Source organism: Pleurodeles waltl, chromosome 1_1, assembly GCF_031143425.1.
Source record: "Pleurodeles waltl isolate 20211129_DDA chromosome 1_1, aPleWal1.hap1.20221129, whole genome shotgun sequence".
Taxonomy (NCBI): domain Eukaryota; kingdom Metazoa; phylum Chordata; class Amphibia; order Caudata; family Salamandridae; genus Pleurodeles; species Pleurodeles waltl.
This window is the reverse complement of record NC_090436.1, coordinates 210,839,186-210,854,587: the sequence shown is the minus strand read 5'-3', so window position 1 is coordinate 210,854,587 and position 15,402 is coordinate 210,839,186.

Below are 15,402 nucleotides of genomic sequence, written 5' to 3'. Positions count from 1 at the left end.
TCCGCTCACTTGCTGACTTGGTGGAAAGTTGTGGTCTCACTTAATTTTCATATGCAGATAACACGCACATCGTTTTTTCCTTGTCATCTGCACAGGACCACAACTCTGTGGCCTTGAACTCCTGTTTGGGTTATTGGCTACGTGGATGAAAAACAGCTTGCTCAAACTCAACCGAGATAAGACTGTGATATTGGTGCTGGGAAATGGCCCCTTGCTTTGAGGCCATTGCATTGGCCTGAAACCTTGGGTGTTCTTCCACACCCAGTCCCCATGGTAAAGAACCTTGGCTTTCTGCTGGATGAGAACTGTCCATGAAGCCTTAGGTGGCGAAGGTGGCCACCACCTGTTTTGGAGATTTGAAATGACTGGAGAAAATCATCTGGTTATTTCCATTCTCAGCCCAAAGGATGGTCATCTAGACACTTAGGTGGTCATTCCAACCTTGGCGGTAAAAGCCGCTTACCGCTGTCAGAAGACCGCCAACATACCGCAGCGGCAAACCGCCACGGTCATTCTGACCCACAACAGGCAAACCGCCAAAATACAGACATCCACAAAAGTCCGCAACACCAAAGGGCAGCGAGAAACCGGCGATGACCAAACCTCCACCGTCACGCCAACAGAAATACGCCCACACTATCACGACACACAAATCCACGCGGCTGTGTTTCAACCGCGGTATACCATTGGCGGTACACACCGGCGCGCTCAAAATACACACACACTTACAAAACACAGCCACATTGGACAATTCAAAATACACACACCTGATACACATACACACACCACTCCCACACACCCAACACAATATAAAACACACACCCACATCACCCTCAAACCCCCACTCCTACAGAATCGGGACCACGCACTGAGAAAAAGAGAACTGAGCACCCAGACGCACATTTTACTTTCACCCAGCAATATTTCCACGCACTTCACACAACACACCAATACACATCACCACACAATCCACCCCACACATCACCCACACCACCCCATGGCACCACAAAGACACCCCAGGTTCTCGGAGGATGAACTCAGGGTCATGGTGGAGGAAATTGTATGGGTAGAGCCACAGCTCTTCGGAACACAGGTGCAGCACACCACCATTGCCAGGAAGATGGAGCTATGGAGCAGAATAGTCAATAGGGTCAACGCTGTGGGACAGCACCCAAGAAATAGGGACGACATCAGGAAGCGCTGGAACGACCTATGGGGGAAGGTGCGTTCAATGGTATCCAGGCACAACATCGCAGTGCAGCGGACCCCCACCTCCTCCCCCAGAATTTACAACATGGGAGGAGCAGGTCTTGGCGATCCTGCATCCTGAGGGCCTCGCAGGAGTAGGAGGAGGAATGGACTCTGGTAAGTCTCTTCACTACTTCATCCCCCCCACCCCACCAGCATGCCAACTCATACCCCCACCCTCACCCCCATCACATCCTGCTCCTTGCAAATGTCTCCCCATCACAGCTCACCCATCCCAACCCCAAGCCCTGCATGCGACCACAAAGCATGGACACCCATCAACAAAGCATGCCCACTGCACATACCCATCCCCCCCAAACCACCGTCACAAAAGCCCCCACATGGGAATGCCAGCGCTGGGGTACACGGGCACCCACCCATTGCACGCTATGGCACACACAAATGCTAAAACCATACTTTTATACCCCTGCAGGACCCGAACGCCACGTCACCGCGCAGGAGGGTCCACAAATGTCCACTCCACCCCCAGAAGAGGCCCACAGTGAGGACAGCAGCTCTGTCGACCTGGATCTAGATGACCAGCCCGGCCCATCGGGGACCTCTGGACAGTCAGTTCCCCTCAGACAGCCACAGCCCGTAGCAGACCTTCCCCCCTCTGGGAACACCAGCACAGCACCCACCCAGCGGGCCCATACCTCTGTCCCCAGGACACATCAATCAGCGGTGTGTCCACCACTACAGGGCACCCAGGTTAACCCACCACCCCAACAACAACAGGGACCTGGGGGCAGTGGTAGTGGGCACACGGTCCAGGGGACAGAGGCCCAGGGAAACAGGGGAACTGGGAGGGCTACTGTGCGACAGGGGGGGGGACAGGCCCAGGGAACCCACTCTCCACGAGGCCCTCTCCTCCATCATGGGAGCCTACCACCACTCCCAGGAGACGATGGAGACGGTCCTGTCCAGGTTTCAGGAGATCCAGCTTCTGCAGGAGGAACAGTATTTGGGGTTCAGGGAGGAACTACGAAACATCAGTTCCGCCCTGGCCACCATTATAGGGGCTCTGAATCAGGTAGTCACCACATTGCGGAACACTGTGGCACCACAAAGGGCCCCTGACACTAGCATGGACCAAGAACTGCCTACCACCTCTGCCGGCGCTAGTGGACAGGAGGCCCCGCCACAGGACCAACAGGCCACCAGCACCCCACCCCCTGCAGAAGGAGAACCACCCCGCAAGCGGGCCTTGAGATCCAGGAAGAAGACAGAGTAAGATGCCAAGACCCCCGCCAGGAAAGGATACCTCCCTGATTGTCATCCCACTGTCCCACATTGACACCCTGTCCATCCTTATACTGCCCATGCTCCACTTTCCACAGGTATTTGGACAATGCACCTCTGATACTAATAGTCTGGACTCTGCCATGGACAATCCTCCACCATCACCCCTCACCGATTTGCAATCACCCACCAATATAGAGCACTGAAATAAACACAGTTATTGCACAAAACAATCAGGAGTCTGGCTGTGAGTTTGTACACATGTATTAGACATTACCGTGCCAAAAATGCATATTTACATTGTGATGCCAACATACCACTGTCACACAGCTGTAGTCCATGGGGAAACAAAGCAGATGTCACGCACTGGGGCCCACATCTCTGAAATTGGAAGGGAAAGTCACAACTCAGTTACCATACACTGGGGGAAAAGGTCAGACAGTAGAGAGGTAGTAGGGGTTAAGTATATGTAATATGCCGGGTTGGAATCTTACCTGTGTGTCATTGAAAATACTGCTGTATTACTGCGTTCCTGTTGTCTATGTCGTCCTCTTCGGCTTCCTCGTCTTCACTCTCCACAGGCTCCACAGCTGCTACAACACCACCATCTGGACCTTCCTCCTGCAGAAAAGGCACCTGGCGTCGCAAAGCCAGGTTGTGAAGCATACAGCAGGCCACGATGATCTGGCACACCTTCTTTGGTGAGTACAATAGGGATCCACCTGTCATATGGAGGCACCTGAACCTGGCCTTCAGGATGCCGAAGGTCCGCTCGATCACCCTCCTAGTTCTCCCATGGGCCTCATTGTACCGTTCCTCTGCCCTTGTCCTGGGATTCCTCACTGGGGTCAGTAGCCATGACAGGTTGGGGTAACCCGAGTCACCAATTAGCCACACACGTTGCCTCTGGAGTTGACCCATCACGTAAGGGATGCTGCTATTCCGCATGATGTATGCGTCATGCACTGAGCCAGGGAACTTAGCATTAACATGGGAGATGTACTGGTCTGCCAAACACACCATCTGTACATTCATAGAATGATAACTCTTCCTGTTTCTGTACACTTGTTCACTCCTGCTGGAGGGTACTAAAGCCACATGGGTTCCATCAATGGCACCTATGATGTTGGGGATATGTCCAAGGGCATAGAAATCACCCTTCACTGTAGGCAAATCCCCCACCTCAGGGAAAACGATGTAGCTCCGCATGTGTTTCAGCAGGGCAGACAACACTCTGGACAACACCTTGGAAAACATAGGCTGGGACATCCCTGATGATATGGCCACTGTTGTTTGAAATGACCCACTTGCAAAGAAATGGAGTACTGACAGCACCTGCACTAGAGGGGGGATCCCTGTGGGTTGGCGGATTGGTGACATCAGGTCTGGCTCCAGCTGGGCACACAGTTCATGAATAGTGGCTCGGTCAAGCCTGTATGTCAGTATGACATGTCTTTCCTCCATTGTCGACAGGTCTACCAGCGGTCTGTACACGGGAAGATTCCTCTATCTCCTCGCATGTCCCAGCGGACGGTGCCTATGAAGGACAACAGCGAGCACAGAGTCAATCAACCCACAGGTACGTAACCACAGCTTGCACAAAACACGATTCCCAATGCATTGAATGGCTTGTATGAGTGTTGATGCAAGGCCTAGGTATGTGTGACGCAGTAAAAAGTAAGCCATGTGGGCCCTTGAAATGGCGGCTGCCTGAACTGTGAAGTGCGACAATGGGATGTGAGGTAAATGCGCTGGCGTGGCACACCGTGGCGGTAGGCGGTCAAAGACCGCGGCGCTAAGCAGCATTGGTTATCATTGAACCCTATGGGTCTCAGGAGCCAATGACGATGTGCGCCGGCGGTCGCGGTACACACCGCCGCAGTACGCACCGCCGCGGGCGTGACCGCCATTTTCTATCGGCTTAATCACTCGATACCTGATCTTCGACAGGAGAGGACCTACACTGCAAGTGCTGCTGTGAACTCGGTCTGGAAGAGACAATGGCTCATGCGACTGGGGAAAGGGCCCCTGCCTTCACTGCTCAGGAATTGGATAAACTCGTGGATGGGGTCCTCCCCCAGTATGCGTTACTCTACGGTCCTCCAGACCAACAGGTAGGTACACTGGGGCCATGCTTAGTGGCCAATGCCTGTGTTGAGTGGGGTGGATGAAAGGTGGGGAGGGGAGCGATTGAGGCATGCATCAAACGACGGATGAGAGCATGTGCCACATGGCAGGGGTAGGGATGGGGGGCCACTCACATTGAGGGTGCAGAAGGTGATGACTCTTTTTCTCCCCCTGTACATTTCACATAGGTCAGCGCCCACCAGAAGATTGATATTTGGCGTGCCATCGCCAAGGACGTCCGGACCCTGGGGGTCCACCACAGACGGGGCACCCACTGCCGGAAGAGATGGGAGGACATCCGACGCTGGAGCAGGAAGACGGCAGAGGCTCAGCTGTGGATGGCCTCCCAACGTGGGAGGGGTGCCAGTCGGACTTTGACCCCCCTGATGTTCCGGATCCTGGCGGTGGCCTACCCCGATTTGGATGGGCGCGTGAGGACATCACAGCAGACACAAGGGGGTGAGTACACTCTTATTCTGGTGACTTTGCGCGCAGTGGAGGTGTCTGGGTGGGGGAGGAGGGCTGTGGGTATCCCTAGGCCAGGGCGATTTCTGTAGGCTAGGCCCCTCCGTAAGGCATGGCCCTGTGCCCCCACCCCCCACCTCTGTAGGGTGCCAAGTACAGCTATTCATGGCCCTGTGTCATCTATGTGTGCAGATGTCCTCCATAGGCTTGTAGGCCATGTCCCACGGATTGAGTAGTGGACCCCAAGTGCGCGGCGTAGTGCAGGGGGCTTCTGTGTCTGTCCTGTCCGCCAACGGTGTCGCCAATGCATGCACTCAACATGTCTTTATTCCCCCCCCCCTTTTTTGTGGTTTTCCTGTTCATGTGTGCATTAGCATCATCAGGCGGAGGAGAAGTGGCATCGGAGCACGAGGGAGCTGCATCCCACATGGCCATGGAGGGCCATGCAACGGATTCCGATTTCACCAGTGGGATGGAGGGCGAGGGGAGCTCCACAGCGGGGACTCGGCAGACATAAGTGACACGGACTCGTCCTCTGAAGGGAGCTCCCTTGTGGTGGCGGCAACATCTGTGCCCCCCGCAACAACAGGTACAGCCGCCACCCAGGGCACCAGCACCGCCCTCCCAGCAGCCCCTCAGCATTTGCCCCGTGCCCGCTCACCCAGGAAGGTGGCATCTCCTTCGCCCCAGGCACCTAAGGCCCTGCCCCAGTCACCCCTGCTGCCCTCAGTGAGGAGATCATTGACCTCCTGAGGACGCTCACTGTTGGGCAGTCTACCATATTGAATGCCATCCAGGGTGTCGAAAGAGAGGTGCACCAGAGTAATGCATACCTGGAGGGCATTCATTCTGGTCAGGCTGCCCTTCAGCGATCGTTCAACACTCTGGCCTCAGCACTGATGGCAGCCATTGTTCCTGTCTCTAGCCTCCCCCCTCCAACTTCCTCCACCCAGACCCTATCACCTGTACCTCTGTCTATCCCAGGCACACCATCAGACCAGCCTGCACACACCTCAACACCCAAGGGAAGCTCAGGCAGACATAAGCACCACACATCACACAGGCATTCACCCAAGCAACATCCACATACAGATATACCAACACCCACTGCCTCCACTGTGTCCCCCTCCTCCTCGTCTACCTCCTCCCTCCCTGTCATGTCTCCACTCACACCTGCATGCACTACATCTTCAGCCACTACGTCCATCACCAACACACACACCAGAACCCCCCGCACACGTGCAGTCACCACCCCCACTGCCATTTACACGTCCCCTGTGTCCTCTCCCAGTGTGTCTGTGACCCCCTCTTCCAAGATACACAAACGCAGGCAGCCACCCACCCAACAGCCATCCACCTCACGACAGCCTCCAGCCCAAGCACCTGCACCCAAAGACACCAGACTTCAAACTCCTACAACCACATCCTCTTCCTCCACTCCCATACCCACTACACCTACCCCTCCCATTGCTCGTAAAAAGCTTTTCCTGTCCAAACTTAACCTCTTTCCTCCAACTCCCCCACCCCGTCCATGTCATAGGACTCCAGTCAGCACCTCAGCCACCACAAAACTGGGCTCTGTCATGACAGTCTGCCATGGACTATGGAGTCCCCCACCCTCCAGGGCAGCCAGTTCAATATGGAGCCAAGGCACAGGCAGCCCACCCCCGGAGAAACAATCAAAGATAGGCAGTGGCCGGCGCGAGAGGGTGAAGACACCAGGCACAAAAACCCCTACCATGGCTCCGGCAGGAGGTGTGGAGACAGCTGTCACACCGCCCAAGGTGGGGAAGGGCCACAGGCAATCAGGGAAGGCTGGGAAGGGCTGCACGCCCGACAAGACCGCCATCAGCCCAGCTGGCCAGGAGGGCCCCGCCAGCCCCATCCCAGGTGGGCAGGAGGCCACCAACATGCCCGGCACTGCAGCCCAGGAGGGCCCCGCCAGCCCCATCCAAGGTGGGCAGGAGGCCACCAACATGCCCGGCACTGCAGCCCAGGAGGGCCCCGCCAGCCACAGGACAGATGGGCAGGAAGGCACCGCCAGCCACAGGACAGGTGGCAAATGAGCTCCACGCCATGGCCAGATCCGCTGAACTGGGCTCTTCATCTAAAGCACCGCTGAACTGGGCCCTTCATCTCAAGCACCGCTGAATTAGGCCCTTCATCTCAAGAACCACTGAACTGGGCCCTTCATCTCAAGCACCGCTGAACTGGGCACCGCCGTCTCAAGCACCGCTGAACTGGGCCCTTCATCTCAAGCACCGGTTAATTGGGCACCGCCGTCTCAAGCACCACTGAACTTGGCACCGCCGTCTCAAGCACCGCTGAACTGGGCCCTTCATCTCAAGCACCGCTGAACTGGGCACCGCCGTCTCAAGCACTGCTGAACTGGGCACCGCCGTCTCAAGCACCGCTGAACTGGGCTCTTCATCTCAAGCACCGCTGAACTGGGCCCTTCATCTCAAGCACCGCTGAACTGGGCACCGACGTCTCAAGCACCGCTGAACTGGCACCGCCGTCTCAAACACCGCTGAACTGGGCACCGCCGTCTCAAGCACTGCTGAACTGGGCTCTTCATCTCAAGCACCGCTGAACTGGGCCCTTCATCTCAAGCACCGCTGAACTGGGCACCGCCGTCTCAAGCACCGCTGAACTGGGCTCTTCATCTCAAGCACCGCTGAACTGGGCCCTTCATCTCAAGCACCGCTGAACTGGGCACCGCCGTCTCAAGCACCGCTGAACTGGGCCCTTCATCTCAAGCACCGCTGAACTGGGCCCTTCATCTCAAGCACCGCTGAACTGGGCACCGCCATCTCAAGCACCGCTGAACTGGGAACCACCGTCTCAAGCACCGCTGAACTGGGCTCTTCATCTCAAGCACTGCTGAACTGGGCACCGCCGTCTCAAGCACCGCTGAACTGGCACCGCCGTCTCAAACACCGCTGAACTGGGCACCGCCGTCTCAAGCACCGCTGAACTGGGCTCTTCATCTCAAGCACCGCTGAACTGGGCCCTTCATCTCAAGCACCGCTGAACTGGGCACCGCCGTCTCAAGCACCGCTGAACTGGGCACCGCCGTCTCAAGCACCGCTGAACTGGGCTCTTCATCTCAAGCACCGCTGAACTGGGCCCTTCATCTCAAGCACTGCTGAACTGGGCACCGCCGTCTCAAGCACCGCTGAACTGGGCCCTTCATCTCAAGCACCGCTGAACTGGGCCCTTCATCTCAAGCACTGCTGAACTGGGCACCGCCGTCTCAAGCACCGCTGAACTGGGCCCTTCATCTCAAGCACCGCTGAACTGGGCCCTTCATCTCAAGCACCGCTGAACTGGGCACCGCTGTCTCAAGCACCGCTGAACTGGGCACCACCGTCTCAAGCACCGCTGAACTGGGCTCTTCATCTCAAGCACCGCTGAACTGGGCTCTTCATCTCAAGCACCGCTGAACTGGGCCCTTCATCTCAAGCACCGCTGAACTGGGCACCGCCGTCTCAAGCACCGCTGAACTGGGCACCGCCGTCTCAAGCACAGCTGAACTGGGCTCTTCATCTCAAGTACCACTGAACTGGGCCCTTCATCTCAAGCACCGCTGAACTGGGCTCTTCATCTCAAGCACCGCTGAACTGGGCACCGCGGTCTCAAGCACCGCTGAACTGGGCACCGCGGTCTCAAGCACCGCTGAACCATGAGCGCCAGGGGCTGGCCCGCATCTTAGTCGGGCAGGGCTGCACGAAGCAGTCTGGGCACCAGGCCCCACCCAGAACCAGTGGAGACTGTTATCCACTTGTGAGACTGTGGCTTTGCACTCCCCAGGATGTAACAGTGGGCAACCCACCCACTGTAGAGACTTGAGAGACTGTGGCTTTGCACTCCCCAGGATTGAACAGCGGGCAACCCACCCACTGTCCGGAGTTGAGAGACTGTGGCTTAGCACTCCCCAGGATTGAACAGTGGCCATGGAGGCCCCTCGTGGATCTGGCGTCGTGGACTTATCTGGCTGAGGTGCCCCCCCTTCCCTTCCCCCTGAGGTGCCTGTAGTTTTGCTATCTGATGCCCCTGCAGTGTTCTCTCCATTGGAGTCAGGTATCTTGTGTGGGCTTTGCCCATGTGATTTGGGCCCAGTGGTCCACGGACAATACATGCTACAATGCTCGAACTTGTACATTTATGTATATAACAGTTTTTGATGTAGAATTATATTTTTAAGCCAGTAATACAATATATTCCTATGTTTAGAATCATTTCCTTTTGTGTTTGCATTCTTCCGGGGGGTTTGGGGGGTGTCACTCTGATGTGTTGATACGCATTGATGTGTGTGTTGTAGTGGGTGAGGGTGGGGGTGGGTGTGTCGTGTATGTGTGTACCCGTAATATTTTCTCCACCCCCCTCCCCTGTGTCGTAGGTGCAGTACTCACCGTTGTCTTCTGCGCCGGCGTTCGTGCTCCTGGTAGAGGAGTAGGCACACAATCGCTGGGAGTATGTGGAGTTCGGGTTCCATGCTGTCCTTATTCCTCGTGGGCTGTATGGAGGTGAGCATTTTCCCTTTGAAATGGCTGTTTCCGCCGTGTTTTATCGGCGGGGCTACCGCCCCAGAAAAGGTGGCGGATTGGTAGGTTGTGATACAGTGGGCGGTACATTGTCTCCCGCCTGTCTGTTGGCGGTGACCGCCGCGCTGTTTGTTTGTGCCGCCGTGGCGGGCGGTGTGGTAATGTGGCGGTCTCTGCTGGCGGTTTCCGCCAGGGTCGGAATTCCATTTTTTTTCCCACCAGCCTGTTTGCGGTTTGGCCGCTGGTTTAACACCGACCGCCAGGGTTGGAATGACCCCCTTATTCTGTTGAGGTTTGACTACAGCAACATCCTTTAACTGGGGGCAGAAAAAGCCTCCAGCAAGTAGTCCAGAACTCAGCTGCCAGGCTACTCTATAGACTCCCCAAGGGTACATCGACATCTACCCTCCTCCATGAGCTTCACTGGCTCACGGTGGAAAACTAGAATAAATGTAAAGTTTTGTGCTATGTGCAAAGAGCAAGGTCAGTTGTCAGTCCACAATATCTTCAAGAACTGGTAAGTTCATTTCAGCCAGCTCCTCCCTTGTCTTTGTGCATAGTTGTAATGCTCTACCTGAACCATTGAGAAGCTGCACCTCTTTGACCATATTCCAAAAACAGTTGAAGGCATGGATGTTCTGAGTCAGTGGTGGCCTTGCCAGACTCAACCTGCTGCCAAAGTACTGGGAAACCCTGTGTGGGTAGCTGAGTGCTATATAAGATTCTAATACTAATAATAATAAAAATAATAATGCCACCTTCCAAGGGTTAGTCAACCGGGTCCTGGACTAGAGAACTTCAGTGCAGCCTACATGGATGACATTGCTAGTTTCATCACCAGATGGGATGACCACCTGTCCCATCTCTAGGAGATGCATCAGGCACTGCACCAGGCAGGCCTGACTATGTAGGCCAGTAAGTACTAGGCAGGACAGGGATCAATAGTATACCACCAAATCAGTGGAGGCCATGTGCAGCCTCTTTAGCCCAAGATACAGGCCATCATGGGTTGGGAAGTTCCCAAGACCCAGACCCAGGTGAGAGTTTTTTTGGACCTCACTCAGTAGTACAGAGAATTATTAAGGGGTATGGCACATTTTTTGCCTGCTTAACAGAGCTGACTTCCAAGAAGCAGTCCAAAAGGTGAAGGAAGCCTTGTATACAGCAACAGGGCTGAAGGCACCTGAGTTCTCCAAGGAATTCCTAGTCTGAACAGGTGCTTCAGAACATGAAATAGGGGCTGCAGCGGACCCCACAGGTAAACACACAGAATAATAAAATTGTCATTATCATTTTATTATTCTGTGTGCTGCTACAGTGCCAGCCCGCTCTGCTGTTATAGTGTGCATGTGAGGGTGGGGCCGTGATAGCAGCATGATGACAGGAAGTGGCGGCTGCAGTCCCTCCCCCATTCATGGCGCACTCCCACTGCGGGAGTAGCGTGTGAGGCGGGGAGCAGCGGGCCAGGGAGGCACCATAGACGGCGCTCCTGCTCCACTACAGGAGGCGGGGGCTCTGCTTTCCATGGCCGAGGAGCAAGAGGGACGGCCTCACCCGCTGCATGACGGCAGGGTCTCCAGGGCAGTGGGTGCCGGCACTGCTCAGGCGCAGCAGAGGATCCCAAGTGAGCATACCGAGGCTAGCCCTGCAGCCCCAATAGAAAAGTTATCATGTAATTCCCGCTGAATGGGTATTCTTCCTGTGTAACCCTTTAAAGAGGCAGCAAGAACGAAAGAGCAGGGGACGTGCTGCTGAAGGAGACTCTGGGCTGCTCTTGCTGGGGAAGGGACCACAACCCCCAGCAGTCCTTGCAAACCCCTGGTGCTTATAGGGGGGCTCGAGACGCGCAGGGCGGACGTGCTGCTGAAGGAGATTCTGGGCTGCTCTTGCTGGGGAAGGAACCACAACCCCCAGCAGTCCTTGCAAAACCCAGGTGTTTATAGGGGGGCTCGAGACACGCAGCGCAAGATGCGCTGCTGATGGAGACTCTGGGCTGCTCTTGCTGGGGAAAGGACCATATCCCCTAGAAGTCCTTGCAAACCCCTGGTGCTTATAGGGGGCTCGAGACGCACAGCACGGGACACACTGCTGAAGGAGTGCTGGGGAAGGGACTACATCCCACAGCAGTCCTTGCAAACCCCTGGTGCTTATAGGGGGGCTCGAGACGCGCAGCGCCTGGGCTGGACACCCCTTTTGGCCCTGGGCAGCAAGTTCATCTGGTAAGGCAGCTGTTGATTTTTTATCTTGCTCCTAACATTAGTCTGACCAGGCATGGGGAAATGGAAGGCAGTGGAACCACCTGCGCCTTCAATTAACACTAAGAAACCCAAAAAACGGTTGAATGTAAAAATGAGCGGCCAGCCCAATAAAGGTAGAAATCCGCTAGAAGAAATAGACACTTTATTTGAAGAGGTGGAAGCCATTTTGAGGAGCAATCAAATTCAATCTCCCATATGCCAAGTTACTATGCCCTCCAAAAAGATTCCAGATATCTTCAGGAAAAGGCCCCAATTGTCTCAATCATCTAACCTGCCAACAGAGGTCGAACCATTCATGACCCCTCTGACTCTGGTATCTACATCCCCCCTCACGACGAGTATTCCCCCACACGGCAGGATTGTTGAGTATCCTATAAATGGGAGAAAGGTATCTTCTCTTCCTTTACGCCCAGAGGTTGTGGTGTCGTCAGATATTTTATGCTCCAATCGTTATGACGTTATGACGTTTTGACTGAATCTAGAGCACCACTAGCTTGTGATTTACACCCACTACCTGAAGTTTCCCAAGGAGGGAATTCCATACCCCACTCATCTCAGACTCAGGATGGACAAGTGCAATCAAGTGGGGAATTTGATTTGGCCTTTATCTCCCAGAAGTTGAATGATCTAAAGAGTCTGCTGCTATTAGTACAGAACAAATTAGTGGGTGAACAGGCACAGAGGAATGCATTTAACTGTCAAAGGGTTAGTGGGGGTGAGTTTATGCTTGCCTCAGGAGGGGCGACCCCTGTTCCCCCTGAAATAGAAATTTGCACTCAAAAGGATAAGTCTCCTCTGGGGTCGGTTTCTTCTGCACCTTTTGTTAGCGCGTCTGCTAATTGTATAGATATTTGTCTGACTGTGTAAACAACAACTGTCCAGAAGTATATTTCGGGTCCCAAGGATGGGAATACCTGTGGTTTAGGGAAACGGCACACAATTCAATCGACTCATCCTGCTACTGGTTCTTGGGGAGTAACAGGTATTCAGGCGTATGCTGGACTTCAGAATCCCCCTACTGGTTCTTCTAAGATATCTGATGAGGGTTTATATCATGTTGGGGCAAGTCGATTTGTTGTTGAGAATAGGGGTCGAGGCCTAAGGAGAAAAGGTGGTATTATTTATATGGTTGGGGTACTGGGTCCATGTTCATCAGGTATTGTCTCCATTTCAGACGGGTTTTCACCCGCAAAATCAGTACGGTGGATCAGGTTTTTAGGATGACTCTTTTACATTGGAAATATGTAATCCTGGCAAAACAAAATTTATATGTTGCTTTTGTGGACCTTCGGTTTGCTTTTGATTTGGTCCCTAGAGAGAAGTTATGGGAAGTTCTATATAGAATAGGCATTCCTGGTAATATGGTACACTTATTACAAAGGCTGCATGAGAACACAGGTGAGATGGGGTAGTCAGGGAGAGTTAACCGATCACATAGCCATTCGGCGGGGGGTTCGCCAGGGCTGTGTCCTTGCACCAACCCTTTTTACCTTGTTTATTAACGAGGTGGTGCATGTTGTGTCTTCTTGCCAAAATGATGCCCCCTCGCTGAATGCGCAAAAAATCCCTATTTTGCTATTTGCAGATGACTCTCTCCTGATCTCTAAAACCCCCATGGGTCTGCAGATTTTGGTTGACAGGTTCAATGCTTTTTGTGCGGACCATGGTTTGGAACTTAATGCCAGCAAAACCAAATTAATGGTAATAAGTATGGGCCCTGCTAGGAGATGTACTATTACTGTAGATGGGGCTCCCTTGAGTAAGGTATGTTCTATAGATTACCTGGGAGTAAGAATTACAAACAATATGCAGTGAGAGGATCAGATTGGTAAGAGTGTTTCACTTCTTCAGCATAGGTCAGGTGCCATTCTGTGCTTTTATAATACCACTATTGTGAAAGCTGTTTCTCCAGCTATTAAAATGTATTTAGCAAAGGCGCAGGGTGCAGCGATTTATGGCGCTGAGGTATGGGGTCCTAACACCAACAAACTGACCATGGGCGAGAATAATTTTGCAAGAGCTCTTCTTGCATGTCCTCACAGTACACCATTGATCCCGGTCTTTTTGGACCTTGGACTTCATCGCATTTCTGATGTGACAGCCTTAAGACCCTTACTATTCTGGGTACAAATTTGGACCACCCCTGAGCTCACCGTTTACAGGGACTCCCTTCAAGATATCTTAGATAGACCTAATGCTGTCTCTATTCCTTGGCTCAAGCATGTTTCCAAGTGGTTTTACATGTTGGGACTTGGATATTTTTGGGAGAACCCGCACAATTTGGGGAGGGCCCAGAAACAACTTTTGAAATCTGTTTACTGGTCTCACGTAAAAAATGATTATCTTTTATGTACATCTTATGGTCAATTGACAACACAATTTCTTGCTTTTAAATGGCATCCCCAGTTTGAATCTTATTTGGACTTAATTCCTGATTTACTAGGTAAAGCTTGAATGCTCGTTTTAGATTTGGGTGTCTACCGTTAAAGTACTTTACATGTAGCTGGCGATCATCATTAACACTTGATTTGTGTCCTAGCTGTAATTGTGTAACTGAATCTGTAGTACATTTTATGTTTTTTTGTCCAGCTTATGCCTCTGTTAGGCAAAAATGGATATGACCTGTCTGTAGGAGTATGAGCATAAGATAATGTAAAGCTGCCTTAATGATATTGCAGAGCAATACCTCTCTTATCTTAATTTGTGCGGTTAGCAAGTTCCTTGTGGCTGCATGGCATATACAATCTTGTTTTAAAAAAATGCATTTTACTAGTGATATTTTTTTTTATATCTTTGTATTTATTCTGTGCAGATATTTATGATTGTTGTGATTTTATGCTTTGATGATTGTCTTTTTGACCGAATAAAGCTTATATGATTGATTGACTGCTGTCAGTGCTCAGTGCGCATGTTGAATAGGCCGGCTGTCTATAGCCGACCTATGCAGCATGTGCACTGTAGACGCAGCAATCCCAGGACTGAGAAACAGCTGGGGGATTTCTGGCACAGGCCACCAGCCTCAAAATGAGCACTAGGTTAGCCTGCTCCAACCAATCCTGGAGCTGCGCACATGGTGAAAACAGCATAAGAGCAGCTCCAGGATTGGTTGTTGGCACAACAAGAAGTCGTGAAACACCTTCCTGTGTGTCACCCAGGACTCAAGGAGGAGAGACACAGCATGGGTCAGTTTTTTGGGCATCACGCTGAAACCCGCCCCACTGTTTTTAGCCAATAGTAGCCGTCACTGACAGGCTGTTCTCTTGTAGCTGAATGATAAGGGCGTGGACCACCTTGTAGCCTTTAGCAGCAGTAGGTAACTTCCAGGGAAGAAGTTGAGAACATATATGTTTGGGACTCATTTCCAGGTTCAGACAGACCCCTCAGGTGGCTAATGCAAATGCTGGGTGAAAATCAAAACTGTTAAGATGGTCCATCTCCCTACAGGAAATGGACTTTGTGGTGGAACATTACCTTATGACTGACCACAGTAGTGCTGATTGTTCTTCTGCCTCAGC